This window comes from Cupressus sempervirens, chromosome 3 (genome assembly GCF_028749045.1).
Source record: "Cupressus sempervirens isolate cs-2001-9-10 chromosome 3, ASM2874904v1, whole genome shotgun sequence".
In the NCBI taxonomy this organism is placed as follows: Eukaryota; Viridiplantae; Streptophyta; class Pinopsida; order Cupressales; family Cupressaceae; genus Cupressus; species Cupressus sempervirens.
This window is the reverse complement of record NC_143120.1, coordinates 785850888-785869318: the sequence shown is the minus strand read 5'-3', so window position 1 is coordinate 785869318 and position 18431 is coordinate 785850888. Positions and strand designations below refer to the sequence as shown.

At 32.8% G+C, this 18431-nt stretch overlaps 1 pseudogene across 1 annotated transcript; it reads left to right on the top strand.

Annotated features, from left to right (window-relative positions):
• The first annotated feature begins 10606 nt into the window (after positions 1-10606).
• Positions 10607-11800, top strand: LOC149569148 (protein LEAD-SENSITIVE 1-like; annotated as a pseudogene). Its single transcript, XR_016362712.1, has 2 exons — positions 10607-11027; positions 11185-11800. The product of XR_016362712.1 is annotated as a protein LEAD-SENSITIVE 1-like (transcript).
• The last annotated feature ends 6631 nt before the right edge of the window (positions 11801-18431 follow it).

The window sequence follows — 18431 nt, the reverse complement described above, 5'->3', positions numbered from 1 at the left end:
TTTCCTGTGTAAACATTAATCAATTGGGATTGAATCTTTGCTTGCCATGCCAACTATATATTACTATTAGTAACAGGTGGCAATCAAAAAAGTTGGGTGATAGATAATTGAAATGATTTGTCAAGGGAAAAGATGACACTTTTAAACTATAATTCACATATTAAGAACTAACCTCTACTATGGCCACAAAAGTATTTAGTGAAGGAATATAAAATATATAATGATGATACAATAATCTCAATTGCATTTATTTTTTCATTACATCTTGAGAATACATTGTTGATATGTATAGTTTATAGAATATAACTGCAAAAATAAAGGAGAAAGAAGGAGGAGAGTGGTGTAAGTATCAATGTAGAAATTTCGAACAATTTTTAATAAGGTAAAAATTGTTTTAGAGACATGAGATGTTGATTTGCCGTTATTATGTGCTTCTTTTTAATAAGAAATTAGTGTTTGTAAGGTATTGATTGAGCCTGGATCGTGGGAACTAGGATCTACTTTGATTGAATATGGAATTATTTTTTTATGCATCAAAATTGACAACTTAAAAGAAACAAATCAAATAGCATAATGTTGGTGACTATTTTAGCCTACTGTTATGTAGTTTGTGCTCAATTTATTTTCCTACAACAAAAGATGGATGGGTTGCAAAATCAAACACCTAATGCCTTAACATTGAAGAAAAATGTTGAACAAGATATTCATTTTAGTATTTCAACACAACAAGCAAATGAAAAACACATTGTGAAAGATTGTGGCTCAAAAAATAAACAATGGAAAATGTAGTCTTGGTTATAAGGGTTTTGCTAGGTCTTATGTCCCTAAGTATTTGAAACCTATCAAATATGTCTCTAAAAGAATTTTGACTTCGTGTCAATTAAAAGCTTCCTCTACCAATTTTTAATTTGGTTCAACCAAAATCATGTTCTAATTGTGGTCATCATGGTCATGTATCAGTTTCTTATTTTCATCTAAATCCCTATTAGTATGAAGAGATAAATGAGGTGATAAAATTGCATATGCAGATGTATGTATATGTATGTGTAAGAATTTGGTATAGCTCTAATACCATGTAAGAATTTGCCAAAGACAATAATTCAACACCAAGATCAAGAAGCCCAGAAGATAGCACAAGAGAGACAAATGATGAAAATAATAATGGATATTTGATGATTAGATATGAGATAATTGAATAAACACTAGAAGTGCCTATATATAAAGGCAACTATAATGACTAGGAGTCAACAAAGAGATAAGAATTACAACTCAGCACATGTCCACCAAAGGTGGATTATCCTCTATTGAGCATAGGAGTTTGTGCGATGATGAGAGTATAAGTTTACATATGTGTATCTCATAAAGAGATGTTGTAGACACCATGTGCTCTAATAAGTTGCTAACTCCTATGTTGTAAACAAGACAACTCATATGTCTATGCATATTCCTAAGTGTCTACATGACAACTAATATAAAAATGCATTATCCTAAGTAAACTTAAGTAAAGTGTAATAATAATTAATTATTTATCCTAACACCCCCCTTAAGTGCAACTTAGGGGAATGAACTTAAGCTCACAAAGCTAAATGTAAGATGCAATGCGGGTCTTGGCTACTAGGCCATGTTAGGTACCCATGTACAAATGCAATGTTCTACATACAATGCTATGCAATGCAATCTCTCCGAAAATGAAGAAAGAAGGAAAACCTCATGGGAAAAACGTCCTCCAAAAAGAGAGATGAAGAAATACAAGATGCATGCAAGGATGGAGTAATCAAGACCCCCCTAGTATGACATACATCATGCATGTACAAACATATATCCCCCATAAGAAAAAATACATGATGGTATCCCCCCATATTGAATAATATCCTGCAAGGATGTCATGAAGACAAAGAAGTATCCAATGTCTACAAATGACATTTCTCCCTTTAGGAAGAAGATACACCAAGTATAGGTGCAAGTATACTTCCCATTATGGATGGGAAGATGGATGAGGAATCCATATGTAGTATGCTATGGATGTTGCCTTTGAAGTCTACTCATATGTTGACAAGTCCTTGATGAATGTAGATGCCACAAGCCAATCTGGTGGATGCCCAAAAGGTGGCAAACAATGTAACATGTCCATGTATGAAAGTGAATCAAACTCCAGAGATAATGAATCATCCTTATAGGAAGATATGGGAAGAGAAGCAATGTAGCCTCCCCTCAATGATGAATGCACACTCATGAAAGAAGCTCCTTGATGATTGAAGAAGCTACACCATGAAAATTGAATGATTTTCCTCCTTGTAGGAAGAAGCAGTGCCATAGGTGTAGTAGAGAATGCTCCCCAACTAGTAGGAAGAATCCTCAAAAGATATGATGTCTAAGGTAACTGGAATACAATCTCCAAAGATTGATATGTCTCCTTTGAAGTAAAATAGTCCTCCTCCAACTGTTGAAAAGAAGTGTCCACAATCATGTCAGTCTCAAAAGAAAGATCAAGTGGTTGAGGGTCAGAGTGTTCCCTCGCAACAATTGAAGAAGAATTCTCCTCAACAAAGAGAAGATGAATGTCATCAATAATGTCTCTCACATCTTCAGTGTAAGACTCCACAAACAACACTACAATGTCTGGAAGGAAGTCATCCCATGAAGCTAAAATAGGAAGACATGGTGTTTCCTGTTGCACTAAATCAAGAGCATCTGTGGCCGGAACTAGATCAGTAGAAGCAATAGGAGCATCAAGAGGTATGATCTCAACTGGAGTTGTAGGTACCACAACTGGAGTGACTGAAGGTAGAATGTCCTCTTGTAATGGAGGGACTCATGGATCTCCATATGCTTCCCAAAGACACATCCAAACGTCATGAGGACTACTTTCCTTACTAAGAGGAGCAAAAGATTCCTTACTCATACTGTTATACATAAAGTGAAGAAGAAGAGAAAGATGCCCCCAATTAGTATTAGGTGGAAATATCTTCGAATATAGATAAGGAAACACTTCCTTATGTTCTCTTAGATGATCAATCATCAAAGCACTCCATTTCTAATAGTTCCTTTTTGTCAATTTGAATCTTAAACCAAAGTGACACTTTTGACATGATTGCATGAGATCAAATAATGTATGCACCCCCAAAATGCAAAAAAGAAATCAAAGAGACCCCCGCTAATGCATGATTTGACACTTTATATTTGGTGCAATTTCAATGGCCACTTGCTAATTTAGGGCGTAAGTGGACTGCTGATTTGGATGGTTACAACAACAAATATGAAGCTATATCAGACTCAACAAGATAAGACACAAGACCTCTCAAGGATCCAATTAATTACAAGTGCCAATAGACCAAAATGAGACCAAAATTTGAAAGCACTATGTCTACTCAAAATTACTCCAAAGTGATGCCAGATCTAGAAAGTAGACAAAAAATCGTGCATTCTAAAAAAAATGGTACCTGAATATGTGTTGAGATGAGCTTGAACTAAGCCTTTGAAGTTGCAAAAATCAGAATTTGTGATTTACAAAAAAATTCAGGAACAAAGATCTCAAACATCCTACACCAATGTGTAGATCACAAAATTCTACCCCAAAACAAAAAAAATTGCTCAAAAAAAAGAGTTTGTATGAGGGAGATATTGCTGTTTGAAAATCACCTCTGTAATTATTTTTCCTGAATCACCGTCGTCGCACCTTCAAAAATCAAATGACTAGATTTCACCTCAGATGTTTGATTTTGATGAAACAAAAGTTAATTTAGGAGTTTTTTGACCTTCTGAATGTAATGCCAACATTTGATTTGCACCACCAAGCTTCAATGTTGACCTGCAAAAAAAAGTAATCTCTCTAATGATTGTGCAACGAAACTCCTATGACTCTGATACCATGTAAGAATTTGGTATAGCTCTAATACCATGTAAGAATTTGCCTAAGGCAATAATTCAACACCAAGATCAAGAAGCTCAATAGATAGCACATGAGAGACTAATGATGAAAATGATAATGGATATCTGATGATTGGATATGAGATAATTGAATACACACTAGAAGTGCCTGTATATAAAGGCAACTAGAATGACTAATTGTCAGCAAAGAGATCAAGGATTACAACTCAACACATGTCCACCAAAGGTGCATTATCCTCCATTGAACACATGAGTTTGTGCAATGATGAGAGGATAAGTTTACATAGGTGTATCTCATAAAGAGATGTTGTAGATACCATGTGCTCTAATAAGTTGCTAACTCCTGTGTTATCAACAAGACAACTCATATATGTATGCATATTCTTAAGTGTCTACATGACAACTAATATAAAAATGCATTATCCTAAGTAAACTTAAGTAAAGTGTAATAATAATTAATTATTTACACTAACAATATGTGTATATATATTTATGTATGTATATGTATGTATATATATGTATGTATGTATTTATTTATGTATGTATGTATATGTTATGGTGGGATGAAGACCAAATCAACAAGAGTAAGGATTCTCCCACCAAAAGGATTGCTATTTTCATTCCATATTTGTACAGTACTATGCCAACCCCAGTCTAGGTTGTAGATAATCAATTTATAGGTCACAACTCTTGACCTTACAACTCCATCCTTCCATGTCCAATCAAAATAATGATATGACTGTTACACTTCCAGATTGCAAGAAAAAATGCAAAAAGTTGCATGACAACTTTTATTGCATTTTTTGCAATTTTTACACAAACTTCAAATAAAAGACTCCACATGCCTTCAAAACTATACCATAATATGCAAAAAGATTATAAAACATAAAAATGGAGACTTACAATATTCATAATAATCATGTTATAAAAGAGGAATTGATCAAGATAACCATCCTTTTGTAATTTTAGTTAAGTGCTTATTGAAGCCACCTACGGTAAGAAGGGAGCCTCCCCTATTGCTGTGAGGAGAGATAAATCTCATGAAATGTTGCCTAAAGTCACAATTTTGTAAGTTGTAGTCAGTGATGTACAAATTTTTTAGCCAACAAGAAATTGTGGAGGTAACTTGGAAACTTGAAAACTTGAATTTTTTATAGTAGATAAATAGTAAGCTACAAAAACTTGTCCCCACCTTGTTTTCTAACTCTTTAATATTCATCCTACAGATGCTTGGTGGCAAAATTAGGGTGAAAATGTCCCAAATTTGCAAAAAATTGCTCTTTGCATCTTATGTCTGCCATGTAGCTCTTCCAATTGTGAGCATAATTGGAGCTTGTCTCAATCCATTCACATAAAGAAGAGGAACAAGTTGGCACATAAACACCTAAATGACCTTGTCTTTGTGCATTATAACTTGAAGTTGCACATCATAAAGTTTAATGACCCGTATCAGTACTGTAATAAAACCAACCAACACTGTACTATCCTGAATCCAATTTTTCCATTTTCCCTTTAAATGTAAATCTTAGAGTACGAACCCATTTAACAGATAACCAACAATATGAATAACCAATGATATTTCAATTAGGTATTTACTCAAACTCAATCTTAAATAACACTCTCAAAAATACATCCACATGCAGATGAAATATGAACAACAAATAAACCCAAACTCTCTCCAATAAATCTGTCTTTTCAAAATGATATTAAAGACTCAAGCATATGAAAATGTAGTACAAATCAAAAGCACTAAACCAGCAACCCTTCAACAAATCTGGAAGCGTGTTATTGATTTATACATCAACAAAATAATAACCAGTAACATCCAAATAACTTCTAAGACATTATATTGTAGGGGGATATCTAACATGCAAGAAAAGGGACTTGCTAACTATCAACCCGATGTCTCCCGCTCCTTCTACTCTCGCTACTTCTGCATTTGAATTTGTTTCTCCCGCCTCTTGTCCTGCGATTGATGGGGTTGCATGTAAGTTTCTTGGTGGTGGTGGGAGAGCAGCGTCCGTTTCTGGTAGGGCTAGGGTCTGCTCATTCGCTTTTGGCGCCCATTTTCCTCCTTCCGCTCCTTCTTCACTAGGTGCTCGTCCTGGTTCTGCAGGGGCTTTTGGTTCTGGGGGAAGGACTTTTGCAGACGTCATTGCCTTTGAAGCTGGTTTGCATGGTGCTTTCCCTCATGCCGGTTCTTCAAGGCCTTCTCGTCGTGATGTGTCCCCTGTAAGTGTCTCAAATCCTGTTAGGGTTACTTTAGACCCATAAACAGTTGAAGATATCTTCCATACGGTAGATGAGCTCTCCTCTTTTGCTACTATTTTTCGCTTTCGGGGTTTTTGGCCCTCTCTTGTTGATCTTCATGCCTGGATCTCCATGCATTGGGAACCTATTATAGACAATAATGTCCATATCTTTCCGAATGCAAAAGGATTCTTTGTAACTAAGTTTGAAAGTGTTAAAGACAAGAAGACTATTATGTGTGATAACAATTTTTCATGATAGGGCAGATATCCACTTATGGCTAAACTGTGGCATATGGATTTTAATCCACTTTCTGAATCTTTTAACAGGTTCCCTATCTTGTTCCGGCGTCTAAATCTCCCGATGCATCTATGGCAAGATTCTATTTTTGAATCTATTAGGAATGCTATTGGTAATTTTTTATATGTGGATAAGATGACCTATTACAAATAAGCATCATGTAAACTTTCTAGACAATAGTTGCCCAAATTGCAAATAATTGGCATCCAATTATAAGTAACAATCACGCCAAAATAATTTTATTCAAATGCTAGGGTTAGCAGTTATATTCAATGTCCAATTGGTAATTTTTCCCAACTCTAATCCATGCCCTCAATTGGTGTCTTAATGGTCTAGCAGGGGTCACAAAAAACCCCTAAATACGATGGAATAAACAACGACTGAGTGTAGATAAAAATGCAAGAGATGAGGGCCGACAAACCACTCAGAATGACAAATCTAGACTCAAACTAAAGACTTTAACACTTGATTTTACTCAAAACCTTAGAGAAAAAATATAGACTAAAACTTGGGCAACACACGCTACTTGAAAAATATCTATAACTTTCAAATGGTACAACATTTTTGAAATCCAAAAGATGCACCACATTCTATGTTTCTTCTACTATAAGGGAAAAAAAATAAATTAAATTTTGCAGAGATTTGAATTAGTTAAGGTGGTCAGACACGAGAGTTTTTAAATTGAAAAAATACTAAAGTAGAAAATTAATAATTATTTATTTATTTAGAGTAAAAATAGCCAAAAATGGGTGTCACATTTAGGCATGAGTCTACTTCTTATATCTAGAATATTATTAAAAAATATTATCATTTGATTTTGATTAAGGTGGTTAGACATACGTCTACTTCTTATTTTTGTCTTGAAATTTTGGTACTATTGCATTAAAATTCAAAATTTTGACCAATCAAGTTGGTTTTGTTTTGTTTTGTTTTTTTTTCTACATAACACCTAGTAGTTTAGAAACTAAATTCAAATTCCTAGAGATTCTTTTCTCTCAACTTTTTGATATAAAGTTTATTACAAGTAGAAAATTGCACGTCAAGTTGACATAACCTTGATTTGTTGATTTTTTATTGCCACTTAAGAGCATAGTTTGGTTGACCATTATCCTGCACATACCCTCTAGAGCTATAAATAATATAACAATGAAGTACAAATTTTCTTTTTCTAGGATGGATGACATAATGGATAGTTTGAGTGGAGCCAAGTATTTCAGAAAGAATAATTTGAAAAGTGGATATCACTAGATTAAGATTAGAGAGGGAGATGAAAAACTTCTTTTAAGACTAATGAAGGATTGTATGAGTGGTTGGTTATGCCTTTTCGTTTAACTAATTCACCTAGTACTTTCATGAGGCTGATGAATGAAGTTTTGAAAAGATTCTCGGGTAAATTTGTGATTGTATACCTTGATGACATTTTGATATTCAATAAGAGTAAAGAAGAGCACCTTGAACATATTAGACAAGTAAAGTAATATTTGTACATAATAGAGTAAATTGAAGAAATCTTTTTGTTTTTTATAAACTCAACAAACTTTTCATCTTTATTATTGACACCAATATAGAATATTATTGCATTTATTGAGTAATCAATTTATATAATTAACTATTGTACTTATATTTTTACACTTTTAGAATGTGTCCAATCATCTAACCGAGACCAGTTTTATACTTCAAAAAACAAATAAGTTCCAGAACGGAACTATCGATACCATCAGTCCATGCGTCTAGAATTGTTATATTATAAAAGGATATAATTTTTTATATCTTGATTAGAAAATTGGTATGCTGGTTTATAAAAGAATAAAATTTCTTATCCCCTAGTATTAGACATTGGGATGTTCAAGTAAAATATCTTCCATGATTATTCATTATTTTTAGAACAAGATTGAAAGTTTTCTTCACCCAACTCTTTCCTACCAATGCCCCTAATTAGTTGGGTTGTATATAGGTTTTAAATAATATAATATTATGAGAATTGCCTATATTAAATATCTATTTTTTTTATGGATATGAGTTGAGATATCAAGAATGAAGGAACAATAAGGTAAGATTATTAATCAAGTGTACCCACAAGATATTCATATTCATAGATGATCTAGCTTTTACTTTTAGGAAAAAATTATTTTTCCAAAATAGACTTCCATTTTTTTAAAAATTCCTTGTGTGAGAATTTCTCAAGGTAACATTTAAAAATAGGCTAGATGAGATTGTTGAATGATCTACTTTTTACTTTAGGAACAATTTTTTGTTTTAAAAAAAAAATCTATAATTTTTCTTCCTTATTTGTGATTATCTCATGGCAACATTTAAAATTCTTTAAATGAGATTGTTAGATTGCTAGGGTTAAGCTCTACTTGATCAATCCTTTATATAAACTATGATATGATTCTCATATAAAATTTCAAGATAATAGTTACCAACAAGTAGATGGGTACAAAGAATAATTAATCTTTCTTAAAAATTTTTAAAAAATCATATGAGTTTATAGTGCATGTTGAAGCTTTAAACAACAAAATATTTGAATAAAAAATATTATAGAAAGTCAGAATTGAAAATCTTATATTATAATTTTTTCTATCAAGCTCAACCTACTCAAGGTCAATTCTAATGTAGTGAAGACTCATATAAGAGTGAAGAAAATGTCTCACAATAAATTATTGTGAATGTATGTGGGAAAGAATCAGCCATTTAAAATTGGAGTTGCCATTTATGTGTTATTTTTGTGGTGGCTTGAACGAATTCAATTTTTTATCTTCATTGAATGCTTTCAATTTTATATTTAATTCAATATTTAATTATTGTTTACTGGGGGGCCTTACATTTATTATGTGTGGAGTTACTTGTAGTAGATGAAGTTAATACATAAAAATATGAGAGGAGAGTGGGAGAATATTCAAATGGTATCCCATAAAGTTGATAAAGGTTTGATATTATGACAAATTAGGCACTTATGTATATGCAAGTAGAATGTATTTTGAGTTTTAGGCCACTTGCATGATAATTGTAGAAATTTATATGTTTTTTAAGATTTGATTTTGTGCAACTTGTATTAAATAGAGATGGACCACTAGTTGTTTAGTTTGATTGGTCAAATATACGCTCACATGTGAACATGCATTGGTGTAAGATTGATAATTTTGTGGATCTTTTCAAAGTTTTTTATCAACTAAAGAATACAAGTTTTCTTTGGAGGGCTAGGTGTGCAAGAAGCAAACAAAAACTATAACATGACGGGTCCCTTCCCTTAGAATATGGCCAAGAGTTAGGGTCCTTCCTTAAACCTTCCCTAGCTTGTCTTGTATTGGAAAGGGAGATGAATGAGTGGTTGTTTATTTACCTTGGTCAAATCTACCTTCACGTGCTAACGTGTATTGATGGAATTTTAGATATGCATGGACTTTATAAGTCTTTTTAAAGCTTTTTAATAGCAGAAATGCAGTTTTTTCTTGGAGGATTAGATATACATAAATTCTATTGGTCTTTTTAAAACTTTTTCATAACTAAACTTAAAAACACAATTTGAAATATTAGAGATCAAGTAAACATGGATTACTAATAACCTCCTTTCTTAGAACATGAACCAAAATAGACTCCTTGAAAATGTTTAAATAGCAAAATAAAAAGCATAACTTTATATGTAGAGAACCCTTAATTTTAATTTTATCTTTTCATAAATTCTTCTTTTATGTTATCATATTTTTTAATATATATATATATATATTGAATAAATGCATATTACAATCAATAAATTGCAGTCAAATAGGAGTAAGAGTTAAATCAAACATATATAGAAACCACTTGCTTAAAAAACCCAAATGGGTACTACATGAGCAACACTACAATTATGGATGGATCTTGAAAAGAAAATCGTAGACCATATGCCACAAACACCTTCCTTGTACTGAAAAGACTATAATGGAAGTTTGGAAAAAACAACTCAATGTTCGGTGGATAAGTAGTAGGTTTTAGTTTACGTTCAAGACCCGCCATTACGCTCCTTCCTCGACGCTTCCCCTATCTTGCATTTCGTGTGGGATGGCTCAAAAATTATTGATTTCCACGAAGCGTCCCTCCTTCGTATGGGAGACGTTTTTGGTTTCGGAACCATTCGATGTCAAGACCGACATTATGTCTTATCGTACGAACTCCTGCTCATTACTATGGATGATTCGATGTCATTAATTACCGTTGATTACCAAAACTCTTGTTGCATTCATTACCATTTACATTATTAAAGAGCCGAGCATTAATGCTCGTTACTATGGATGATTCGACGTCATTAATCAGAGCAAGACATTATGTCTTATCGTACGAACTCCTGCTCTTGTATTCAAACTAGCGGCTAAATTTTTTTTGTTGGATTGATTGCCATTTACATTATTAAAGAGCCGAGCACTAATGCTCATTACTAATAATATCCCTCTATAAAATTCTCCCCTGCTTTCCGATTCGATCCAGTGTGCTCAGAATGGGTAACAATTCTTCCGCGACGAAGCGGTTCCCACACGTTGCGATTAGGGAAAGTGAAATCTTACCCGGGGATCACATTTACACTTCGCGCGGTGGCATCTACGACCACCACGGTATGTTTTCCATTACATGTCTTTCAGTAGGCTTTGAAACTGTACTTTTATATTTTCCATTACATTTCTTTCAGTCGGCTTTGAAACTGTACTTTTATACGAAGATTCACACCGTTTCTTTTTCTGTTTTGAATTGTTTTGGGAGATTCGCAAACAGGTATTTACATTGGGAATGACAGAGTGATACATTTTAGAGGTCGAGCCGGCGAGTGTGTTTGCGAGCACCACGGAACAAAGGGTGGAATCGTGAAGAGCTGCTTAGTTTGCTTTCTGGGCGGGGGGAAGATTTACCGATACGAATATGGATATCCTGCCCATATGCGGGGTTGAAAACGGGGCAGGCGGGATTGATGAAATGGTCCACGTCCTTTGTTTCTGATCCCCCTGAAACTGTAATTGGTCGGGCAAAGGGGCTGCTCCTTAGCGATGGGTTTGGTGAGTACGATTTAACTGAGAACAACTGCGAGGACTTCGCTCTCTTTTGCATGACCGGAAAGCGTATTCGCAGTGGCCAAGTAGTGTTGGCCCACGTTGTGCCAGTTATGATTATTGCATGTTTTATGCGTCCATCTGTGCTCGCCTCCGACTTTGATTGGGAGGAACTTCGCACTGATGATTGCGTTTGAGCCTATTTGCATTTTTGCTATCATTGCAGAATTTTTTTAAATTTTTTTTAAAAGGCCACTTTTATGTTTGATAATTAGTACTCTTATTTTGAGATTATCAGATATTGTTTTATAGTTTATTATATGATGAGATGATTTGATACTCTATATTTCATGTATGCATGATGATTATTCAGTATTTTTAATTATTGATGATGATTATTAGTTAGATGATTTATTATCATGTGTTTTCTTATGGATACTTATCTCATACTGCATGTGTATGGTGTGTATGCTTGTTTTCTTTATGTCTGGCGTTTCTGATGTGGTTAAAGAAGGGAGTCGTAGTCACCGGTTAGTCGAGATCTACACGATGCACCACTTCCTGCCATTGCCTATTTAGCTTAGAATATTGTGTTTGTTTATGCGTAGATTTTATGCAGATTTCCTCCAATGTGTTTGAAACCCTTAGACTTTAAGAAACATGTTAAATAATTATATATATACTCAGTTTATTTATCGTTAGGTCAATCTACTCCTGTTTGAGCACTTGGATACCAGCTTGGGGCTGGTTAAGGATCAATAATAACATTGAGGAGGATTTTATTATCTTTTGGAGTGCAATTTAGTTTTTAAGTATTATCTCAAATTTATCAAATTCTTTGATGGCTTTCCCTCTTTACAATACTTTCTAGTTTTTGATTATGACTCAGAAGGTATCATTTTGGTTTAAATGTTTGGTATGGATCTACTTAGTTGGATTGGTTACTTCTTAAGCTTGTAGGTTGTTAACTATATTTAATCTTGTTGATCTGAGATCTTTGCTTAATTTCTTCATATTCAATGTCTGCTCCGCTTCTTCTATGGGTTTCATTCGACTCAAATGTATGGTGCCCAGTACTATGTTAGGCCGATTTAACTTTTAGAATCTTAGGTATTTGATTTGTATCTGCAAGATATGGATGCTTAGTGTGCCCTTCAAAGTAGGAGTGCCTATGATCGGCATGGCTCTGCTAATTCTTAGGATTCGGGGGTTTGGTTTGGCTCCATGGTGTGTGCCTCTTATCTTGGTCCTATTTATGAGTCTTTCCTCTGTTTTTTGTTTTATTGCAAATTGTCAGTTAATCTTTTCCTTGCCAATTACTTCAACTGCACTTAGTCTTGGTGGTATAACTCTTTAGAAATATAGTTTACTTTGTTGTCATCTTCCATTGATCCTCTAAGGTAGATTTAATCTTGCCATACTCGATTCTAAAATATCTAGTCTTGTTTAACTTGATATTATCTTGCTTTGTTAATATTAACTTGTTATTATCTTGATTGATTTTATCCAGATTGAAATTTTTTCAGTTTGATATTAGTAAGTAGGGCTACTTCCTTTTATGTCTCTATCATATGGTTGAGTAGGGAGTATATAATAGTATATTTGTTCTTATCTTGTTTCTCTTAGATTTCTCTTGGTTTTTTATGTCTTATAGCAATTCTCAAGGCTTTAGATAATTATACACATTGAATCTATTTAAGGATGGCGTCTACCATTCTAATTCCTTGGATGGATTAGCCTCTTTTTGTTTCTATATTATCTAACCATTTTATATGATTAGCTGGTTGGCAGAATCTTATAAATGGCAGATTCTCCTCTTCGATGGCTGAATTATCGAATTTGGGCTAATATCATTTGGTAGCAATTTCGGATAATCAAATGAAGAGGTTATTATCAGGGGTATGCCCCTATATCGATTGTATTTAAGTGTATATATATAGGTTATCAGTTCATTGGGGTATGCCCCTTTTAAAATTGTAATAATACAGGACATTTGTCCCGGGCAAGACTGAAGGTTTTCTTCTCCGTTCTTTCCTACCAGTGCCTGTTTGAACGGAGTAAGCTATTGTTACTTATCATTTTAATTATTAAAATTAGTATGGCCTGGCTGTTTACCGATAAAAAGAAGAAATAAATTTGGAGATAAAAGTTATAAGAATACATTTAGAACGTGATAATATTTATTTAATTTAATAATAATATATTTAGAGTTCATTTTAAAATAAATGTTAAATATTATTGTTATTTAAGTTAATAAATATTTATCAAATTAAATGTTTGAAAATAAATTAAAAAGTGAAAATATATTAATTATTAAAAAGTTTTAAGTTCGCATGATGTGTGCATGAGATTAAAATAGAAGAAATTTATTTAAAAGATAAAACATGTGAATTTAATAAAGATATTTTAATTGCATTAAGTGCGCATGAGATTAAAGTTAATAAATTAATTGAAAGCGAAGTCAAGTGAAAAATTAAATAAAGTAATTTAACAATTCATTTTACATGCATGGAAAAGATTAAAGAAAAGATAATAAAAATTAATTTAGAGTTCGAGTCTGGTAAGCGGGGAGATTTCCCTGGTGAGTGCACAATTAGTGCCTCGATTTAAGGAGATAACTCTTTATCAACATTTGAGGGTTCATTTGTGAGAGACGAATTTGGACGCGAATTTGGAGAACGAAATTTGGAAGGAAAATTTTGGAAAATTTTTAGAGAGAAGATCTTGGATAGGAGTGAATTTTCTTGCAAATCTTTTGAGTGGTCGCAATCTTAGCATTAGAACCAGGTAGGATTTTGAATTTTATGCACCTAGTTAAAATTATGTTATTTAGATAATTCTGTCTTCTTAGTGATTGTTGAAATTGATTCTTTGGATTTCGCTGCATGAAACTATTACTTTCTTGTTCTGAATCTATAATATTTATCTCATCTGTATAATAAGATTGAAAAAAAATAGTTTTAAAATAGGGAGCGTTAGTGTTTTAAAAGAAAATTTAATTTAGAAATCCAAATGTTAAACGAACTTTTTTATCAGATGATTTGGAAAGGATTTGAAATTGAAATTGGACATTCTAATATATATATTTATATATGTATGTATGTATGTATGTATGTATGTATGTATATACATACATATATACATACATACATACATATATATGGTTGATAGAAATTCATCTATCAGATTATATTTGTAAAATATATTAAAAAAGAAAAATTCATTAGAAATAAATTTGTTATACCAAATTTTTTTATTTCAAAATTTAAACTCAAATTAATTTATATATATTTTGATGGGGAAACGTTTATATTGAAACGTTTTATTAAAATATTTTTAAAATAAAATAAAATAATATATAAACAAAATTGGGAGGTGGGTAGTCACGTCCCACCTCCCTGCCGCCACTGTTGGTAGCCTTTAAATGTTGCGCGACAGGCCACTACCATGGCAGAGTCATGACCTCCCTTATAAAAGGGACGACAAATGTATAATATAGCGCCGATTTTCTTTAAAAATAAAAACGTAGGGTACAAAATTTGTTAATTGATTTTTATTAAAAAGTTTTAAATTTTATTAAAATTTAATTTAATTTAAGTTTTTTTAATATATTTATTATAATTTATTTTAAATATTATTTTATTAATAAAGTTATTAAAAGTGTTTAATTTATAAAAATTAATGAATCACATTTAAATATAGTTATTAATTCATTTAAAATAGATTTATAAAAATTAATTAAATGTTATTTAATAGACATTAGTTTTCATAAAATAAAATTTAACTTAAATTATTATGAGCATTGGAGATAGGAGATCTTTTTAAAAATTGTTAATCTGATTCAATAGAATTATAAATTAATGGGAGTCTTATCTTAGCAAACTCAAAACAAATATAATATTTATCTTTAGGAAATTTAGGAAATTGATTTCAAATGGTGGGGGGTAAATCTTTGTTTTATTTAAACAAATACTTGAGTTAATTAGAAGGGAAAAGGTGGATATTTCTTACTTGATAACAACTCTGAAACAAAAACTGAAAACCTCATATTTGGCTTAACCATGTGATTGCAAAAGCAAACCAAATTGTGAGACTATTATGTTTTCTATGTGTTGTCTATACTTTGGGGTTTCGGGGTTTGTCCTAGAGGATTGACCACTTTTAGGTTGTTACTAGAGGCTTGGGGGTTGTGTGTTTGTGATGTCAAGTTGATGTTTTGATCTCGATCTTTTTTTAAACCCAACCATGGTAATGTGATGACATGCTCTATGATGTGTGTGGATTATTGATTGTTATTGTTTTCCAATCTTCTTGTGTGAAGTTGAGGTGTATGTATATGAGATACCTGACTTAACCATTTTTGAGTCATCGATTAGTTATTTTTGATTTGCTTTCTAGTTGCTTTGAGAGGACTAAGGCGTTTTTAGTGCTTTATTCTTGATGATATCATGATGTGACATGTTTGACTTGACCATTTTGGAGTCTTCGATCAGTATTATTATTGGGATACTTTCCGGTTGCTCGTTGAGAATCGATGGATATTGTGATTTATCTTTGATGCTTTTCGGTTGCTCATTGAGAACTGTTGTGATTATTATGATTATCTTTTGGTGCTTTCCAGTTGCTCGTGGAGAACTGATGTGGATATTGTGAATTATCTTTTGATGCTTTCCAGTCACTTGTATAGGACTGAGATGATTTTACTATGATTCTTTGATTTGTGATTTCATGAACTTGGGGTAAGTTATCTATATGTAGTATCGGGAAGTGGCTTGCAATGAGGGATAGGGGCCCTAAGTGGCTCTAGGGATGACCCATTGTAAGTTATTCTTTAATAAGTGATAACATTACACTAAATACTAACTTAAATGAACCTAATAAGATAATTGTATGTTCTCGCCCATGCCTCGAGTGCTAGTATATACTAAGATAACGCTTGGTTATGACCTTGTATTCCGTAGTATGCTTTGTCAGTACGAGAGGGTATTAGTGGCCGCAGTATCACTAGGGACCCGGGAGTCCTAAGGGATTGCTTGGGTAACTCTGAGCGTGATTCATGCGATGACACTTTTCCGCTTACATAGTAGGTTTCCTATGTGTCTTGTGTGCCTCTGGGTCTAGATGTCGATCTATGTTAGAATCTTTGAGTTTGTATATTGTTATGATTTCCTGGACTTAGAGAGTACTTGTGTTATGTGATTTGATATCTTGTTTTGGACTTGAGCCTATCTCCTTAGCGCGGTGGGAGTGGGCCATTTAGGTTCTACATGATCGAGTGGTAGTGCTTTTTCACTCTTACCATTGAGATCCGTCTGTAGTCACCGTGGCTAGAACTTCTTGGTATGCTTGTTTGTCATGTTTAGATGATTTTACTTACTGATGCATTTCCTTATATTGATGATTAGCATGTTAGATTTTTTTATGCATATGTTGTAGCATGTTTTAATAGTGACGTCACTATTACGATAGTACTGATGATCTAACCAGTGGCTTGGGATGTTATGCACGGGGGATGACTAGGGCCCACGATGGTCTTATGATGCTATTGACGGTGGGGAGGAATTGCATACTTAATTGTGTTTTATGATGGATAGTTTTATTTTATGATGGATGGATGGTTTCATTTATTTTATTGTACTTTGTATCATAGATCTGAGGAGGATGATGTATTTCCATTTCTACATATGTATATTCTTTTGGCCTTTCATACCTTGTGACATGTACGGTGGATGATTGAGCATTCTGAATTTCATTTGCCAAGAGGAATTCAAAACAAATGTATATTATGGACTCTGGACTTTTCATTATTCTTTCATGTGGATGTGGTAGTTGTTAGACTTAGCATTAACTAAATATAAATGTGACTCAACATCTTGGGATCCTTAAGGAATGTAATTTTTCATGTATGCTTATAGTTGATTGTATGTTATTGCTTCCACTACTATGTGTTTGATATGCATGTTATTCTTCTTCTTTACAAAAAAAAATGTTTGGAAAATTCAGTAAAACTTTAGGTTAATTCTTTTGGATCCCCTGGCAGGGTGTTACATATGAGGCTTGGACTTTAGAAAGTGTGTCATCATGAAAAATGTTTAGGCTATTTTAGCATCATTATGTTAAGGGTTTTAGAGTCAGTAGTATGTGGAAAATCTTGTTTGATTTTGAATCAACATCTAATTGTAGATGTGTTTGAGTTAAGTGTCCATAAGTTTTAGTTACCTGTCAAGTCAATGTGTTTGTTGTCAATTATGAAGTAATTTGTTGTCAATCCAATTAGCAGTCATTTAGGAATGTTTATGAGTCGAGATATTGTATAACTACACATCTATTATTCAAAAACAACAAATTGGAAGTTCTTTCTTTCTCTTTTTTGTTTCTATCATTTTATTTTTCCAATAAAGGGCTTCTTTGATAAGTTTTGATACTTCTGCTCACTTTGAGTTTGACATGTTCTGATTTGGAGTCTGACTTTCTCATTTCTTCAATTGGACATGGAATGACTTTTTCATTGTTGGGCATGGTTGGATTTAAGGAGAGATGTGGTGCTTGGGCTATCTTTTATTTCAAGGTAACCTTAAAGCTTCATCTATACTTGAGCTTCTTCATTACGAGGGACTATGTTATCTCTTTCTTTCTTTTTTTATGTGGCTTATCATGTTGTATTTCTAGGGTGTCATTGAATCTTTCATCTTGTTTGTTTCTCTTTTCTAAAGAGGGGCTTTTCTTTATGTAGTTCTTTGTTTTCTTTATCCATATTTTATAATAGAATTTTATTTACAATGAAAGTGTAAATCTAAAATAGTTTGTAATGGGAATCTATAAAATAGTATTTACAATGAAAGTGCATTATGCAAGTTTAACTATGATGATACATGTGGTCAACTATTAATGCATGTGAATATTTTACCATTTTAATTATCATGTATTTAGACTTTTAGAGTGAACAAGAAATGAATGGTTATTAGAACGTGGTTA